This window comes from Vulpes lagopus, chromosome 2 (assembly GCF_018345385.1).
Source record: "Vulpes lagopus strain Blue_001 chromosome 2, ASM1834538v1, whole genome shotgun sequence".
Taxonomy (NCBI): domain Eukaryota; kingdom Metazoa; phylum Chordata; class Mammalia; order Carnivora; family Canidae; genus Vulpes; species Vulpes lagopus.
The window spans coordinates 22170650-22189882 of NC_054825.1; the positions used below are offsets into that span (position 1 = coordinate 22170650).

The following is a 19233-nucleotide window of genomic DNA, read 5'->3' on the forward strand; positions in this document are numbered from 1 at the left end:
TACAAAGAAAGACTTAGATGCCCCTTTTATGCGGGGACCAGAGGGATTGCTGGATCCCAGGAGGGTGACACTGGGGAGAGTGGCTGCAGGTCGGTGAGCTTTGGCCACGTCGCGGGAGGTTTTAGATTTTTAGAAAAGCCTGCGTGTCTGGAATCTGGGGTAGCTATTCCAGCTAAAAGCGCACCTGGGAAACTTGAATGAGCTGAAATAGTAAAGATCTAGCTTTGATGGTAATAACCGAAGATGATTTAAAAGTGTGGAAAGTTCTCTGAGCTGCCTTTAAGCAGACGAGAAGAACATGCAAACCAAGGATGGGTAAAATGGGGAGAAAAAAAAAATCAGAGTTTTCAGCTTCCGTCAGGTTATTGAGATTGTAGTATTTGTAATATGCACAGCCTGGTCATATTATGGTCATATTATGGGCAGCCTGGTCCCTTTCAAAATGTTTTTAGTTGTGATGTCATTGCCAGAAACCTTCCCCGGGAAGCGCCGCTTGAGTGAGTTGTGCTCATTGTCAGCTTTTTAATGAAAGTTGTGAACGTTTTAAAATCATAGTCTGTCATTATAGGTTCCTCGGGTCTATAGATATAAACTGCATTAAGGCAAACCATGATAAATAGTATTTTTGCATTGATGTCTCTGTCCTGAGAGCATCAGCAAGGTTTTCCCTACAATTCAGATCTCGGACGGAGGCTGTGGTTTTCTCTGGTTCTCAGGAATGGTTTAGTCAAATAATTGAAGCTGAAATTCTTTCCATTCACGTTCTGGAGACCCTTGCCCTCATTTCTTACCTTAACCATCATATCTCTCATATCATAACCACTAAAATTAATCCCCCAATTTGAACTTGAATCTTCTTAAACCGATTGAATAACTTTCACACTGCTTTATGTGATTAACTCAAAGCTTCTGGCTTTAAGGGAGATTTTAGACACATCAAACATATTATATCTTGTTGTATCAAGAAGTAAAGGACATTGGACTCAAAATATTTCTGGCTTTTAATGTAATTTGAACTGTAAAATATCACTCATCCATTAGACCTTTACTTTAGTTCTCATCTCTTGAAAGATCTTGGAAAGAGCTGGAAAAGGAGAGTACATCTTTGGCAAATTTTAAACTCCATTTAAGAAATGGCGCCAAGCACTGCCAGCCTTTTTTTTTTTTTAATGATGCTTATAAGCTCAGTTGGACTTATTAGGGTCAGGGCTTGGACCGGCAGTATGCAGGGAGGTCTGAGATAATGTAGCAGATAATCAAGGTAGTGCATGTTCAAGGTTTGAGCGCTCAAATCATGTCGCTAGTGAGTGAGATTTCTACCCTTTGAAGTATTTAATTCTTTAAAGAACCCCCCTGCTCCCCATCCCTGCCTGTTTACACACAAATTGCAGGGGTTTTAGTATATATATGCAGCTGCTAGAGGGAGAGCAATAGTCTTTATCCAGGTCCCACGAAACAAAGCTGGCTCAGATTCACAGGAGAGACAAAGTTTAACCGTTGTTTTTGAAGGAAGGAAGGCAGAAAAAGTTTTCTGGGCAACTTTGTGATGTGAAAAGCAGTGTGGGGACTTGAGTTCTAGTTCTGCTTGTTGTGTGGTGTGATCTAGGCAAGTTGATTGCACTCTGAGTCTGAATTTCCTCATCCCCAAGATAGGGCCCATGCCAGTTCATCACCTGCCAGGTTACACATGAGTGCGTCAGGACCGTCAAGTACTGGACACCTGTTTGGATCTCTCAACAGCACTTGGCTTCTCCCCAGGGCAAGAAATCCACTAACTTAAACCTGAGGAGAACATCTTGGGGCTCTCATTTTCTTCACATTTAGATGTCAGACCCCAGTCACTCCATCCGCCCCCAGCCCACTCAGGGCCACAGACAATACACATCCTCTGAACCTCTCTCACCTTTAGCTAAAAGCCTTGCTAAGTAGGGTTTCTGATTACAATAACACCTGCATTAAAGGTGTAAATGTATGGTAATTATAGGCTGCCTGTCAAACTTGTGAGGAATTCTGGATATTTCTCTCGCCTCCTTCCCTTCTCCTTCCTGCCCCCTCCGCTGTTGGACTTGTGCAGTTGTGTAAAGACATGACTGTTTTGCCTCATCCGTGGGAGTGATGTGATTCCTCTATACTGCAGTCTAGCTTGATGGAAAGTGTTGCTGGAGTTGGTGGAACACCTGGGGGGATCTTTTGGCATGAAAGGTGCTGGGTATGAATCATTTGTCATGAGCTTGGTGTCGTAAGCAAGAACATATTGTTCCTACCCTACTCATCCTAGGCATGCTGTGCCCTGATCTAAATTTATACCGTAATCCTCAGTTTGTTAAAATACATATTTGTCTATATATGCATGTGTGATGGGGCATGTGTTTATTCTTTATTTCCAAGAAATTTCAGAGTGCTACACTTATTAACCCTTATAGCATCCTTGGTAGTTTAATAAGTAAGTGGCAAGTGTTAACATCTATTTTTCATATTTTTATGCTGGAGTCAATTTGAATATTTAAGTTCATTTCTTTGTCCTTTTCTCACTGACAGTGGTGTTACAAGGTTTGTTAACAGAGGCTTTTACTTGTATTTTGCCATTATGATACTTGAATGCTGGATTTGCATGGACCGTGATGATGGCCTGGTTGATTTCCACCTACCTCTCTGCTTCCAGTTGTTCTGGCACTTGACGTTTACCATCCAACCTTAGTGAATAAACTGAGTCCCAACTTGAGTCAGGTTTGGGGTAGTTGCCCTACGTTTTATCATCTCACTTAATTTTCAAAAAAAAAATTGTCCTGAGTTGATATTTTTATTCTCATTACATAGAGAAGAAAGATGAGACTCTGGAAGCTAACTTAGATGTAACAAAGGTCAGTGGCAATTTGGGGCTGGCACCCTGAGTGATATGGCTTCTAAACATCACAGAGTGGCTGGCCCGTCTTTAAGGTTTTCAGGTAGGACAGAAAAACTCAAACCTCTTGGGAGTCGGTATTTTAAATAATCCTCTCTTGGGTGGATTTCAGATGATGGTGGAGGAGGGCACTTTCTTAGCTGGGAGCCCCATCTCCTTGTAGAAAGGCAAGGACTTTAACATGAGCCTGTCACATTGCACTCTTTACCTTAAGTAGTGATTTGGTTGTTCTCTTATCCGCCTACCTCTTCATCTTTAGTGAGACATGGAATCTGCACCTGGTGATTCATTGAGCACGAGGTAACCTGCCATCATTCAGCTCTCGGATCTGGTGTTCTTCAGGAATAGATTCCTTTTCTAAGTTACTTACAAATCTGATTTTATAAAGAGGTTGTATATAAACACTTGCTTTGTACATTTAAACATTTTTTTTTACCTTTTTTATGAAGTAAAATGATAAATGATTTTAGCTTTCTCTCACAAGCCCACATAATTCCTTCTGATCAGTGCTTTATGCTATTAATGAACGTTAATATGGTGTGACATGGAAGGCAGTGGGTTTGGAAGCAGACAAATTTGAGTTTGAATGTTAGCTCTCCTGCTTGCCACACTCTACCTTGAACAAGGCAATTAAATTCTTTGAGCTTCACTTTCTAGGATGTCTTTTGCAGACTTTTCCCGAAGATTTGACATCACATATATGAAGTGGCTGATATATAGTAAATGCTCAATAAATGCTACTTTTTCTTTTTGTTGCAGAAACAACTCTTTTGGCAGAGAAGAATACCGAGTTACAGTCTTGACTGTGTAAAAAAAAATAGATATGTAGTCATAATGTATCCTGTTAAAATTGTGTGGCCTCAGTTTCATCCTCTCTAAAAGGATGCAGACAGACCAGAGCACCACAGAAATCCCTTACAGATTAAAATTCATTTATTAGTTTGTTCAGCCTGCGGATATTTTTATCTACTACATTTAAGTAAAGTGCACTCGGAGTGTTGGGGATGCACAAATGACACAATGACCCATACCCATGACCTACAGAGAACAAGCCTTTCATCTCACATGATTCCTCCTTTTTCTAAGGTTTATGTGTATATCTATTTATAGGAAATCAAAACATTGGAGATCTAAGCAGGCATTCATTTCAATGCAGATTTGCAGCAAAACCTAAAAACATAATTTATTATGTTTACTGTATCACATCTTCCTGTTAAGGAACTTTCTATCTTTGAACAAAAAAAAAACAAAAAACAAAAAACAAAAAAAGCTTTGAATGAGACTGTGAAGTTAGCTTCTCTTAAGATAGCTAGTGGGGTTTTCTAGAGGAAATAATCTGAATGTTGACTCTGGGAACTCTAGCCACATTTCTTTTATAGAGAACTCCCCCCTCCCCCCAAAACTCATAGACTAAGGCACAAAAGCTGATGGAATTATTTATTTAATAATTCTTTGGTAATTTATTTAAAAGAAGAACAATTGCTCACCTCCAAGGAGAGATGGCCCTGTGGCAGCATTGTGCTAAGAAGCTTACACAAATTACCATATTTACTTTTAATTCTACAAATATGTATTGAGTCCTAATATTTGTTAGACACTGAGAATAGAGGTATGTGTGGAGTGGTGCACATAGATGTGCCCTCGGGCCCTTTCTATCTTGTACCCAAAGAGTCCCCTGAAGAGACAGAAGCTTGGTGTCCCTGAGGGCACAGCAAGCTATAGGAGTTCAGAAGAGGATCAGACATCAATAAACTGGGGTGGTCTTCAAACCTCACTGCAGAGCAGGTGCCTCAAGTGGACCTTGAGACAGTATATTTTGGTGAAGAGATGGAGATTATTACAAGGATATTTGGAGCTGAATGGATAGTGTAACTGAAGGGCAAGCATAGAGATGTCTAAACTATGTATTCCAAGAAATGAGCCTACATTAAATGTAAACTAGGTTTAACTGAAGTTTTAATATTAGTAATAGTTTTTAAAAATATTCCTTAAGCAAAAATATACACATTCATCTTCCAGTGACTCTGGGTAAAATCCAAGCCCCAAAAGAAAATAAAACCAGTATGTCCACTTCAAGATATGATTGCCTTTATTTGAACGTTAAATCTCAGCTGGAGACATTGTTGTTTCATTTTTACCTAAACATTTGCCACACACAGTTTTCCCCAAAGGGTCTTCCTTTGCTTATGCCCTTGGTCAGAAACATCAGTGGACAGGCTGCCCATAGGGCAGGTTAATCTGGCTCCCAGCCAGCTGATGCTAAGTCACTGAACATATGTAAAATATTTGTCCCTGTCTTTGTGGATGTCTCCATTACTGTTTTGTATCTCTGGCTAGAAAGGGTGGAGAATGCATCCATGTGTCCTAGAGAGGAAACTAGCCAAAATGGTGTGGCTGCAGCAGCCAACAGGGATGGCAGGGTATAGGCATGGTCAGTGTGAGGTGGAGCCGGACAGCATGCTGGTGGGATGGTTACTCTGGAGGGGCAGGGCTCTGCTCAGGTGGGATGAATGGAATTGTCAAATGGTTGGCAAGAAACAGAGGTGGGCTCATACTGAGCAATAAGACAAGAACAGAGCCTTTGTAAGTAGAGAGTAAAAGGACGTGAATGTTCTTAGGAAATCCCAAGTGAAATTTTCCATGTGTATAAAAGATACTGTGTCTGTTTCTATAGCACTCCTGGATGTTGTTATACCGCTTTAGACCACTTATAGCCATCTCCTTTGCAAAATGCCTCAGCTTTCAGAGATTGGAATATTATTTCCCCTACCTCAGTTTTTCTTTTTTCCCCCTCACCACAGGCCTATGAGATAGGAAAGACAAATATCATCTACATTTCTCAGGTAGGGAAGTCAAGGCACTGCTATTAAGCAGGTCAGTTAGTGGAAGAAGATTGCCAACAGCATTTTATCACACTATGACTGATTCTTGGTTCGGCCCACCGTTGGCTTTCCACAGGCAAGAGTTAGACCACAGCTGCATCCTAGCCTCTCTGTTTGCCTGAAGCTTGTGCACCTGTGTCTATAATGTTTGCCGATGTGGGAAGAAGTGTGGATATTTGCCATGGAGCTCCTGAGTTCTAGGCTCAGCTATTCAAATTATTTATGCTGGGCTTCAGAGCAAGTGGTCTCATAAGAAGTCATGCTCCTTGGCAGTGTTTAAACCTTTCAAAGGGGACCCCAAAGAGAGATGATGGGACTTTCTGCAAGCAAGGTGTCTGGCAAACACCCATTCTCCACATTCCACTGCTAATGGACTTCAGAGGTCATATTACTTATAACTGAGCTAGTTGTAGGGGTGGATTGGGGGATGAGAGGGGCATAGACACCTCTTCCCTTCCTTAAGTGTTGGATGTAGAGAACATGTAGTTTAAAATAATAGTAAGTGCGGTCTCAGGCAAGGGAACCTAGCATGTCAACATTTGTGAGCAGGAGTAGTCAAAATGAAAGATGCCTATTGAAACTCATGGATTTTATTTGCTCAAGGATTATAACTGAGTTACCAGCTATTGCCTTTTCTACTTCTTCTGACTTTGAGAGTGGGGATGGGGATGTGAGCAAAGGATAATTGATTGAACACCACGATAGCTCTCTAGAGCCAGATAAGGTATATTGATTATAATAGAAGCCCCTCTTCATAATAATATAAATAACCAACAATTTAGTGGGCAGCTTCCCTGTAAGTACATTCTAGAGTATCACATTATTTCAATCCATCCTCCCACTACCATAATACAAGCGAGGTATTATTGTCCTCTTTCTAAAGTTGTGGGAGTTGTGGTTTAAGGAACTTGCCCAAGGTCACCCAGCCAGAGGGTGGCACAGCTGAAATTTGATTTTTGCCCTTTCTGGCTCCAAAGCTTTTTCTTTGATCACATTGACCCTCTGTAAGGGTTCAGTTCTGAGTTTCTTTAGAGAAAACTTCACATGTCAGTGAAGAGGGGTGGTAGGGGAACTCCTGGCATAAGCACCCCACCTCGGGGTTTTCCCTGCCCTATCCTGATTTCAGAGCAGTAACCTGATACTTTTTACTTGGCAATAAACTGTTTCGTGATGCAGCTTGATCAAAGCCTTAAGGGCCATCCGTCCCCATGAGTGGCTCTCCTGGGGTTATTAATACATGTCTTCTGTTATTCTGGGAGGATGCGTGGGATGTGCTATTTGGTGTCTCCCTTCTGGCTAATGAACCTAGAGTGACAGTATGGACAACTTGAACACTTTCTAAAGAAAGTGCTGATAAGAATCATGTTATCAGACCACCAACTAATCATGTTGTGTCCTGAAGCCAATGGATTGAGCCTCTAGTCATCTTCCCTAACCTGAGTAGAAGAGACTATTGAGACACAAAATTATGGGCCATAGATCCTTTTGCTTTGGGGTCTTTGGGGGGGAGAGTTGAGGGGTTAAAAGCAAAAGGTCTTCCCCTTCCCAAAATGTGCTCATTTAAAAAATATTTTATTTGTCTATTTGAGAGAGAGAGTGCACACATGTGCCCTAGTTGGAGGAGGGACGGGGAGGAGAAGGAGAAGCAGACTCCCTGCTGAGTAGGGAGCCTGATGTGGGTCTCCATCTAAGGACCCAGGGATCATGACCTGAGCTGAAGGTAGATGCTTAATTAAATGAGCCACCCAGGCGCCCTCCAAAATACTCTTTTTAAAAAGATTTTACATATTTACTCATGAGAGACAGAGAGAGAGAGAGGCAGAGACATGGGCAGAGGGAGAAGCAGGCTTCCTACAGGGATCCCCGATGTGGGACTTGATCCTAGGATCTGGGATCATACCCTGAGCCGACCAGGTGTCCCTTGATATTGTTTCTGTTTCTGCAGTTACATTCATTCTTCCATTCCAGTTTTGTTTTCTTGTAATAAGTCCAGGACTCTTTATCACTCTTTTGTCATCCCTCTCAATGTCTCTGGCTGTTTGCACAGAATAGTTGTAATAAGGCTTTCCAGTGTGTTGGGGTGGGGGAGATTCCACACCAAGCAATTCTCTGACACCAGCAGGATGTGCTATAACCAGTTTTGGCACCATCTACTCAAATGGCATCAGATTTCACCAATTAAGAGCTCAGTCCCTCAGGACTGCCACCCTCCACCTCCCAAATTCAGGTGCCAGGGTGTCTGTCTCCCGTTGCTTTTGACCAGGCAGCTATAGTTCAGAAGTTCTGATGATTCTGTCCTTGGGTTTGATTAATTTGCTAGAGAAGTTTACAGAACTTAAGAGAAACATTTTATTTACTAAATTGCCAGTTTATTACAAAGGATATAACTCAGAAATAGCCAGGTGGAAGAGATACTTTGAGCAAGGTGTGGAGAAAGGGCCTGGAGTTTTTGTGCTCTCTCTGAGCATGCTGTTCTCCCTGAATCTCCACATGTTCACCAACCTAGGATCTTTTGGAACCCTGTCCTTTTGGTTTTTATGAAGGTTTTATTACATAGGCGTGGTTGATTACATCATCGGCCATGGGCCATCAGTTCAGCCTTCAGCCCCTCTCCTATTTCCAGAGGTTAGAGAGTAGGACTGAGAATTCCAGCCCTCCAATCAGGGGGTTGGTTGTTCTTTCAACCGGGCCCCATCCTTAGGTGTGGTCCCATAGTCCTCTCATTAACACATCTCTCTCACAACTTAGGAAATTTCAAGGGTCTTGGTGTCAGAGGTGAAATGAAGATAAAATATACATTTCTTATTAAAAGTCACAGTATCACAACTTGCTTACTAGATATTTGTTGTGGTGGTGGTGGGAAAATTTCCTCTGTCCTTCAAAGTTCTTCTAGTTAGGGACACCTGGGTGGCTCAATTGGTGAAGCATCTGCCTTTGGCTCAGGTCATCATCCCTGGATCCTGGGATCAAGCTCCGCCCCTGGGATCCCTGCTCAGAGAGGAATCTGATTCCTTTCCTTCTCGCCCTCCTCCTGTTCATACACATACGTGTGTAAATGCTCTAATAAGTAAATAAAATCTTTAAAAAAAAAAGTTCTTCTAGCTGATCCAAGGATTACATTGACATGAGACACAGCAACAGAAAATAAAATTTAATTCTTACATGTAGGGAATCCACATAAACATGAGATTCCAAAGATGGTGTATAAATAAATATGTCATTTCAACTAAGGAGAAAGGGGTATGAGACTTGAGGGCGGAGGACAATTCACAGGAAGATGAAAAAGAATAAATGTATGGTAAATAAAATGCTTTCTGCTCTATATGGAAACAAGAGGGCACAGAGAGCAATTTTAACAAAGACCTTGCTAGTTTCCTCCCTGTCTCCCACACCTAGTTCATATTATACTATGTTGTCTATGGTGATAGCTCCCTTCCTGGAGCAGGTCCTCCATCTCAATTTTTTTGGGCAGTTGGAAGAAGGTCAGAAATTCTTCCCTAAGTCTTTTGGGCTTTATTTTCAGCTTGAAATAATCTTTGCACCAAAGTGGCACATTTTAGGGACCAGACCTTAGCAACTATGGTGTTTTATTTGCTATTTCCATGGGGAAGATGGCTTTTCACTTAGAACTAACAACCCATGATGTTGTTCATGTATGTTGTAGAATATTCAGCCACCAAAAGATTGCTTGTGTAAATATATACATTGAATTGGGAAACCCCCACAAAATACTGGGAAGGGAAACATATAGGTTACAAAATAGTACAAATATAAACCATATGAAGTAGGGGTTTTTTGGTATGTGTTGTTCCGTCAAATATCTCAAGCCCCTAGAAATATACCTGCACATGGAAGGGGCTCAGTACTTTAAAAAATTTATTATATACTGTAAAATACCACTTCTGGTAAAAAAAAAATAAGAGGAAGGGTGTGATTCAAAATGTTCTGTGATTATAATGAATGTTGGGTTTATAGGTAATGTTTTTCACTTGTCCATAGTTTTGCTTTTGTTGTTTCTCAATAAACATGCATTGCTTGAGTTATTTTTTTAAAGTTATTTGAAAAATGGAAAAAAACAAAACAAAACAAGAGTGAGCAAGCGAGATTTTGAACTTGGCCTCATTAGAACTGAATTCCCAGCAACTGAACGAAACAAAGAGCCCACGTTCAAGTTTCCTGATTTGCTTCCAATCACTGATGTTGGGAGAGAGCGATTGCCCAGGGTTTTTGAAAAGCAGCAAGATCACTCTGTGTCTCTCTTCAGAGTGAGCAGCAGCAGGGGCTACCAGGCCTTTTGTTTACCCCCTTGCTGCTTCCAGAACGAGAGATCTGGAGGTAATTTCACCAACCTGACTGCCAACCCCTGCCAGAAATTCTAGTAGCCTCTCGTCTCCAATAAAAGAGCATGGATTTTATTTTATTTTTTTATGGATTTCATTTTAAATCTCAGTCTCCGTCTTGAGCTCAGTCTCCGTCTCTAAATCATATATGTACATACGAGCACAGATATAATAGATGTGTACATCCCCGTCTCCATATGTTCACTGAGGCTGAAGCACTGAACATGTACAACACTTACATCTCTGCTCTCAAAAGTGGAATATTAGACATTGCTGTAAAGATGTTCACTGATTGTGAGAGCTGAGTGGAAGAACATCCAGAGCACAAGGAGAAAGAGAAAGAAACCCAGGAAAGAGACAGACAGTAGAAGCAGAGAACTGGAGAGAATGAGAGAATAAGAGGGAGAGGGAGAGACATATGAGATCCTTACAAAAGCAGAGAGAAAGACAAAGAGCAAAACAGAGACATCAGAGATAGACCAAGAGGGAACAGGGTAAGGAGAAGATGAAGCAAGACACAGACAGACCAGAGACAGAAAGGCAGATAGACAAAGACAGAATTATAAGCAGAGGAACGGAAGCACTGGAATAAATCACAGAAAGAGAGAAAGAGATGAAATAGAGAGGAAAGTGTGTCAGTGGGTGGAGTGAATTCACTATCAACCCAAAGAGTGCGGAGTAGAACTGAGTCCTAGTCTGATGGCACCCTTGTCCTGTAGAGACGGCACTTCTCTGGCCTTCGCCCTGGGTGGGGGTTCCTACCCAGCCCTGTCATGTTGCCAGTGAAGCCAGCCACTCTTGCATATGTGGCAGCTCTGAGAGTCATGCATGTTGGTCAGCTGGGTGTGGGCTGGAAGGGGTGCATGTAGTATTTATCCATTTTTAAGCATGTCTTCAGAGTGATTTCCTGTAGGAAATGGAACTGATGGTCTAGATGCTGGGAAGGCAACTTTTAACCATTCCTTTTATACCAGTCTGTGCTGTTTTGAATTTTTAACATGGGCATGCATTTCTTTAATAATAAAAATACTAAAACATGCTTTAAGTGGCTGTTGTGTCAGCACTGTGCTGAGTGCTGAGAATACAAAGATGAATAAGACCTGACCTTTACCCTTGAGGGTGAATATTCTGGTGGAAATAGACAGACACATAAACAGATAGATTGCAATTTAGTATGATAAGTACATAATAGCTGTAATAGAGTTTTGTTCAAAGTGCTATGGGAGCAAAGATGAGCAGGGAACAACTAATTTTTCCTGAGAGTGGGAGGCAAGACTTTAAAGGGAGGTGACATTTAGGCTGGTCTTTATACAAGATGAGGAGTTTCGCAGACAGAATAGGACCAGGCAGGGGGAAAGACTAGTCCTGCCTATTTTAAACTCCCCAGATCTTAGGTCTTGGATTCATTTTAGGTTGTTAGCACAGTCGACATGCTGTGACAAGGATGGCACTCTCTTTCTTCGTCATCTCTGTGCCCAAGATATTTCAAACTAAGGCTTACAATATGTTTAAATATCAGATTAGAGTCCCTAGTTTAAAAAGTCCTATTAAGTTCTTGAACTCACACTAACAAAAGGAACCTGATTTTCCCAAGGGGTAAATTTTCCCCCCGAATCTTTGTGTACCCATGTATGCTAGTACATTCATGTGCACAGATGCACACACTCTCACACACAAACACAAACACAATCTTATGGCTATCTTCTCTATACACAGGAGAATTTGATTAGGCAGTGATGGGATTTTTTTCTGGCCTATTCTATATGTTTCTGCCTTTAAAGGGTTAAAAGTGGGTGTTTCTGTCATTTTATTGGGGATGCTTCCCAAATCTGTATGGGGAACTGGATGCATTAGGGTGAGTTGGATGATCAGCCCTTAGGATGGCACTATTATTCCAGGCAGTAAGAGAATGCATATCCGCGTTATCCATACTGAACTAGTATAACTTACAAATAGGAGGAAGAATATATATATAAATATATAGGAATAAGTTTAGCCTTTAATTGGTTGATCCCTTTTCTTCATTCTTGTACACAAAGAAGAAAAATGAAAAAAAGAACAGAAAAGGGTAGCAGGTAAGGAAAGGCATGGTCAGAGATAAAGGGCGATGTGCTCTCAGCATTGGCTCACCAGCCTATGAGTGGTTGAAGGGACATTTCTGTGGTCTTTGAGTTTTCCGTGCACATGACTCTAAATCAGACTGTGGTTTAAGATGATGTTACAAGGTCCAGATCTGGCTTTCGGACTTGTGACTTAGGAATTTTTGTCTAAAAAAAAAAAAAGGAATTTTTGCCTAGGCTTTTGAAGCTGCTGTAGTCAATTCAGTGACTCAGGAATTTCGCCATATTCAGACAGAAATGACTTGAAAATGTGCTTTTCAGCTAATAATAAATATGTCTTGAGACGTATAAATGACTATCCCCAAAGTGTAAGATGAACTCTACTGTGCTCTGAATGTGCCCCCCCACCACCACCCGGCAATTCATGTGTTGAAACCTAACCCTCAGTGAGGTAGGGCTTTTGGGAGGTGATTTGGTCGTGAAGATGGAACCCTCATGAATGGGATTAGTGCCTTTATAAAAGTGACCTAAGAAACTCCCTTGCCCTTTCTACCATGTGAGGACACAGCAAGAAGTTGCCAATTATGGAACAAGGAAGTGGGCCTTCACCAGACACTGGATTTTATTATGTCTTGATCTTAAACTCCCTGGGCTCCAGAACTGTGAGAAAGAAATGTCTGCTGTTAATAAGCCACCCAGTCAGTGGTATTTTGTTATAGCAGCCTAAATGGACAGAACAAGTTCTGTGAGTCACCTAAGCCTCATTTCCTGTAAGTGTCTCCTTGATACTTATTTAATTTAGATTAAAATCTTAGGAAAAGGAGAAGGAAAAATTGTATTTGCCTTAAAAGCTCATCAACTAAGGAAATACCAAAGTATCTCTTGCTCAACCTAAATGTAGGTCTTGTCATGAACAGACATTTCTCCAATGAAGGCATACAAATGGCTAACAGACACATGAAAAAATGCTCAGTATCACTCATCATCGGAGAAATACAAATCAAAATCACGGTGAGATGCCGTATCATGCATGTCAAAATTGGCTAAAATTAACAATTCAGGAAATAGCAGATGTTAGTAAGGATGCAGAGAAAGGAGAACTTTCTTACACTATTGGTAGGAATGAAAATTGGTGCAGCTGCCCTGGAAAACAGTATGGAGGTTTCTCAAAAAGTTAAAAATAGAACTACTCTATGACCCAGCAATTATTGCACTACTAGATATTTACCTAAAGAATACAAAAATAGTAATTTGAAGGGACACATACACCCCAATGTTTATAGCAGCACTATCAGCAATAGCCAAATTATGAAAAGAGCCCAAATGTCCATTGACTAATGAGTAGATAAAGATGTGTATAATGGAATATTACTCAGCCATCAAAAAGAATGAAATCTGGCAATGACGTGGATGGAAATAGAGCATATAATGCTAAGTGAAATTAGTCAGAGAAAGATAAATACCACATAATTTCACTCAGATGTAGAATTTTAGAAACAAAACAGATGAACATAGGGGAAGGGAAGGAAAGATAAGATTAAAACAGAGAGGAAGGCAAACCTTAAGAGACTCTCAATTATAGGGAACAAATTGAAGTTTGCTGGAGGGGAAGTGGGCAGTGAGATGCATTAAATGAGTGATAGGCATTAAGGAGAGCACTTGTTATGAGCATAGGGTGTTACATGTAAGTGAGGAATCACTAAATTTTACACCTGTAACCAATACTACACTATATGTTAACTAACTTGAATTTAAATAATATATTGGAAGAAAAAATGAATGAATGAATATAGGTCTTGAAAATATCTGTAAAGAAGCAACACTTATATTACCATTTGAGGGAGAGACATTAATTTATCTTCTTTTACATGTAAGATTTGAGGTAGTTTGTTTAAGGCAGGGTAAACAAACTGTGACCCATGGGCCAAATCTGGCCTGAACTTGTGTTTGCATGGCCCACGAGATAAGAATGGTTTTTACATTTGTAAATGGCTGAGAAAAATAAAAAGCAGATGAATAACTTGTGATACCTGAAAATTATTTGATATAACATTTTCTTGGACACAACCCTATGTATTTACTTACATATTGTGTATTGGGTGATTTTGTGCAAAAGTGAACAAAGTTGAAACATAAAATGACACAGTTGAATAGTTGTGACAGAGATCACATAGCTCATAACATCTAAAATATTTATGCTCTTTGCCTTTTTGGAAAAGGTTTGCCATCCCCTGTTTGAGGAGATTTGAGAGTATGTGAGTAGCAGAGCACAATGACGATACCAGAATTGTTACTGCATGTTACTTGAGGGTGGTCGCTTGACCCTGGTTCTCTTGCCTTACAGGCATACACACTATTAGCCACTGCAAATTCTCAATTCCAGCGTGGACCTTTGGTTTTCTGTTTCTTTCCCTAGGAAGAGAGGAAGTCACGCGATTTCCTCTGCTTAGAAACTTAATTAGTCATGCTTTTGCCCAGTTAAATCCATTTCGTTCTTTAAGTCTTTGCTTGGATATCAACTCCTTGGTGAGAGTTTCTTCAACACTTCCCAGAAGAGACACCTAAATCTTATGAGAAGAGATCTTATGTGCCAAGTTACTCTCTTCATGTCTCTCTCTAAGCACTGGCTTGTATTCCAATCAATGGACAAGGCTCTGTACCATTCATTTTTATGTACCAGTATTTGGCACATAGGAGGTGCTTGATAAATGTACTTTAAAATATCAGAACACTGGAGGCTCAGTCGGTTAAGAGTCTGACTCTTGATCTCCACTCAGGTTGTGATCTCAGGGTCTTGAGATTGAGTATTTTGTTGGCCTTTGCACTCAGTGGGCAGTCTGCTAGAGATTGTCTCTCTCCGTCTTCTACTCTCTCTCTCTCTCTCTCAAACAAATCTTTTGAAACTAAAATATCAGAACACTAAAGCAGTATAGGATCATTTTATTGGCCTTTTTTGGTAGGGAAGGTTACTGGTCAACATTGAGACACCTAATGATGGGCTACCTGGATATTTTTACTGTCTTTATTCATGAAGTGTAAATTATCTGAATTGGCTCATCCACAGAATTCAAGTAAAATGACCCAAAATTAGACAGACAGACAGACAGACACAGAGAGAGAGATCAAGAAAGAGAGCATAGATTCAAACCAAATAAATCAAATTGTGTTGGAGTCACAGCATCCTCATAGCAGGTGGGGTAGGGCTGTGTATTAATGAAGTCTGATGTTCTTGCTGCCAGGATGTGCTGATGGCTGGTAGGGGCTAGCATTGCCTCAGGCCTGAGGGAGAAAATAACTTCATGCTCCTAATTTAAGGAGCTGGATTGAGAACCAGCCCCCATGATACAGAAGTCTCAGCAAGGCCAGAGCATTTGAGAAATGGTGAGGGCATATTGCATTGTGAGAAATAAAATTGCATTGTAATAATAGACTGAACTGAGAGCACTGTGACAATGAGAAAAGAATTGTGGATTAACGGACATGTTTTCTCAGGCACAGTGACCCGAAGGTGTTAGTAGATTTCCCAAGTGAGTCTGGACATAGTGGGAATTCAATTAAAGGTAGGTAAGGACGGCTATGTATCGAGAACTTAGGCAAAAGTTGATAAAATAATAACCAACACGTACTGTTTACAGTGTGCCGGGCACTATTCCTGGTAAGACACATATCAACAAAAGGAAGTAGGCAATGTCATTACCCCATTTTAGAAATAAGAAACTGAAAAATGGGAGGTTAAATAACAACCCACTCAAGGTCATTAGGATAGCAAAAGGTAGAATTGGGATTTCAATCTAGACAGCTAATGGTTTAAAAAACTCAGCTCTTTGCCATTATATTCTACTGCATTGGGGACACTATGATATTTCATCTTCAAGTAGCTTCAACTTCTTCAAGTTGTAAATCATTTATCATGTGCCTAATGCATGTTAGGTGTATGCCAGGTTCTGGGAATTTGTTCATGATTAAATCAGTAATTGTCTTGACCCTTCATGTACTTAGAGCTTGGTGGTTCATCCATAGACTCTCTGTAGGATTTAAAAGATTATGACCCAGGACTCCTTTTGAGAGGTAGACTTTTCAGAACTCCTAAGGCTTACTCATTCCTTGGTAGTTAATTGAAAAGAAATGTGGGAGAAACGTTTTTTAATGATATGAACATTATTAGGCAACAGGTGGAGTTTTGGTTGTCATGGCTAAAATGTATTCACAGAAATCTTTGTCTAGAGAAATATAAACACTTAGGGGTTCTCTTTGTCATGGACTTTGGCATATTAGTGTTTGGGTGTGGGTGTGGGTATGAAGGACATTTATAAATACATACACATCTCTGCTTCTGCCTTCATATCTAAATCATCAGCCATACTTATACCAATAGCTGGACAATCTTGTTCAGTGTCTCTGCTTTGTTTTCTGAGTTTGAGGCAAATTCTATTATATAAGCATATAATAAACTATAGGGCTGCTTCTCAATGAAAACAAAACTACTTGCCTGAGTTATGTGATTAAGCAAACATTTTCTCTATAGATGGGAAAAAAATGATAAAACTGCTTCAAATGCAGCAGTAGCTATAGCACTGAATTAAAAGTAGAGCTGAGCCTGGGTGCCTCATTCAGTTAAGCATCTGCCTTCAGCTCAGGTCATGATCTCAGGGTCCTGGCATTGAGCCCCTGTCAGGCTCCCTGTTCAGTGGAGAACCTGATTCTCCCTCTTCCTCTGCTGCTCCCCCTGCTTGTGTGCTCACTATCTCTCAAATAAATAAATGTAATCTTTTTTTAAAGGTAGACCTAAAGTGACAGTTATTTAGCAAAAATTTTAAGGTTGTTTCTTCTTGAAGTAGTTTTCCTTGTTTTACTTGAAGAACGTTACTTTCTATTTAAGAAGGAGTCCTTAATTTCTTTCTCTAAATCAGGGACTGTTTAAACTAGATAGTGTTGTATGCAACTTCTGTATTTCATCCTAACAGCTAAGTGGCCCTAATTCAATCAGAACACATTTGAATTGTCTGACCTTGATCTATTATTAAAACTACCCTATAGCCAACTTTTTTGTGTCTTTAATGGACTTCCTTATTTTTAGGTCTGCTTACATTTTACTTATGCTAAATTGCTTGCAAAATCATGGGTTTCTAGTTAAGACCTATTCTTTTTCTTTGTTAAAACACTTGGTGCGTGCTACTTAATTTTCCTGCACAGTGATTTTTTGTTGGACAGAGTTTCTTAAAATGCAATATTTGGACTGCAGTCCAGACAGAAAACCAGGATAGTAAATGAGTTTCACATCCTTTAGACGAGACGATTTCTGCAATATGCCTGTCTGGGATGACTGACAAAATGTTTCCTTCCCATAAGTTGCTGGTTTCTGGCCTTTCTCCAGTCTCATTTTCTTGTAGGTGATTTAATTCAGCAACTTTCACTTCGCTATCCCTAGTAGTTCAAATATCTTGTACCAGCCAGAAATGCCTAATGTGTTTGCCCAAGATTTTCCTACCAAACAATCTGCTTTACTCATTGCTTGCCCGTGTTTTAACACCACCTCCCACTCACATCGGTATTTATCACATTGTTTGGTGATGGATATGAGTAGAGAAATCAGAATGCTTTCATACCTCCCCCTTTATCCATGGGAAGATAGAGATTATCACTACCTTGCTGAAGAGGGAGGTAGATTAAATAGCACCATGCACCCTGATAGCTTAATTCTTTAAAGGAGGCACTACAGAAAGTCTTGGCATATTGACGTAACCATTTATTTTTTTTCTCTTTTTCAAGAAGTGGTGTGATTATTTGTCACACATATATCCTTATAATCCTCCAGCTGAATGCAAAATGCCTTTCTCCCCTCTCTGAAGCTACTGTTTCTCAAAAAATGTGAACACAGCTAAGCAGGTTAGAGGAACGCTGTGCTGAATGGGGAGAGAAATAGGGAGGGATTCAGCAGGTGGAGCTGTTCCCTGTGAGGCAGTGCTGAACCTAGCTCTTGCTGTGGGCTTCAGCCACTCAATTGCTACATGCCCACCTGGGCAAGACCAAGGGCTCTTATTTGTTTGGGGGAGACAAGTTAACTGCTGCAGGATTATGTTCTCTTTAAACTCAGGCAATACTCCATGTGAGTATATCCCTTTATATGAAGAGATGGGGCCAACGTGTGTGCCTAGCTCTGTAGCTGACTATTCTGATACTCAGGAACATCATCTGTGGTTAATAAAAGCTTATAAGAGGAAGGAGAGAGTGATAGTTGAAAATATGGACTGGGTTACCTCCCGGTTTTGTTTTATATTTTCTAACTTTTTGCCTTTTGTTGTAGCATCACACAAACCTTACACGTGCTTAACTTTCTATTATGGCTGAGAATACAGAAGTAGTCCTCTTCTCAAGTGGCTCACAGTCTAAGGGGGGGGAAATACATAGTTAAAATACTTTTGGTAAGTGCCATATACAGGTATTTACAGGGGAGAAGAATCTAGCCAGAAAGGCGATGGGTGAGGTGATGACATCAGCAAAAACTTCCAAAAAGAGGTAACACATCATGTCCCTGGTAAATAAAAAGGATAAATGGGAATTTTCAGGTGAAGCAGCAAGAGTTGGTGCATGTGGCAGCTCAGAGGTCCCAGAGGGGACAGACCATGAAGGGTAGGGAGAGCCACTGGCATCGTGTAGGAGATGCAGGAAGGAGATGAGGCCAGAGAAGCAAGCTAGCATCATATCCTGAAGGGTCTTGCAAAGCAAACCATCATATCCTTAAGGGTCTTTCAAACAAAACCTAATATGTTCTTTTTTTTAATAATAAATTTATTTTTATTGGTGTTCAATTTGCCAACATACAGAATAACACCCAGTGCTCATCCCGTCAAGTGCGCCCCCCAGTGTCCGTCACCCATTCACCCCCACCCCCCGCCCTCCTCCCCTTCCACCACCCCTAGTTCGTTTCCCAGAGTTAGGAGTCTCTATGTTCTGTGTCCCTTTCTGATATTTCCCACACATTTCTTTTCCCTTCCCTTATATTCCCTTTCACTAACCTAATATGTTCTGAATGGGTACCACTCTGAACA

The 19233-nt window shown here is 40.5% G+C and overlaps 1 protein-coding gene across 5 annotated transcripts in view; it reads left to right on the forward strand.

The window, feature by feature from the left end:
* The window catches only part of SORCS1 (sortilin related VPS10 domain containing receptor 1), a 495497-nt gene that overhangs the window by 1568 nt on the left and 474696 nt on the right, over window positions 1-19233 (forward strand). The window lies entirely within an intron of this gene.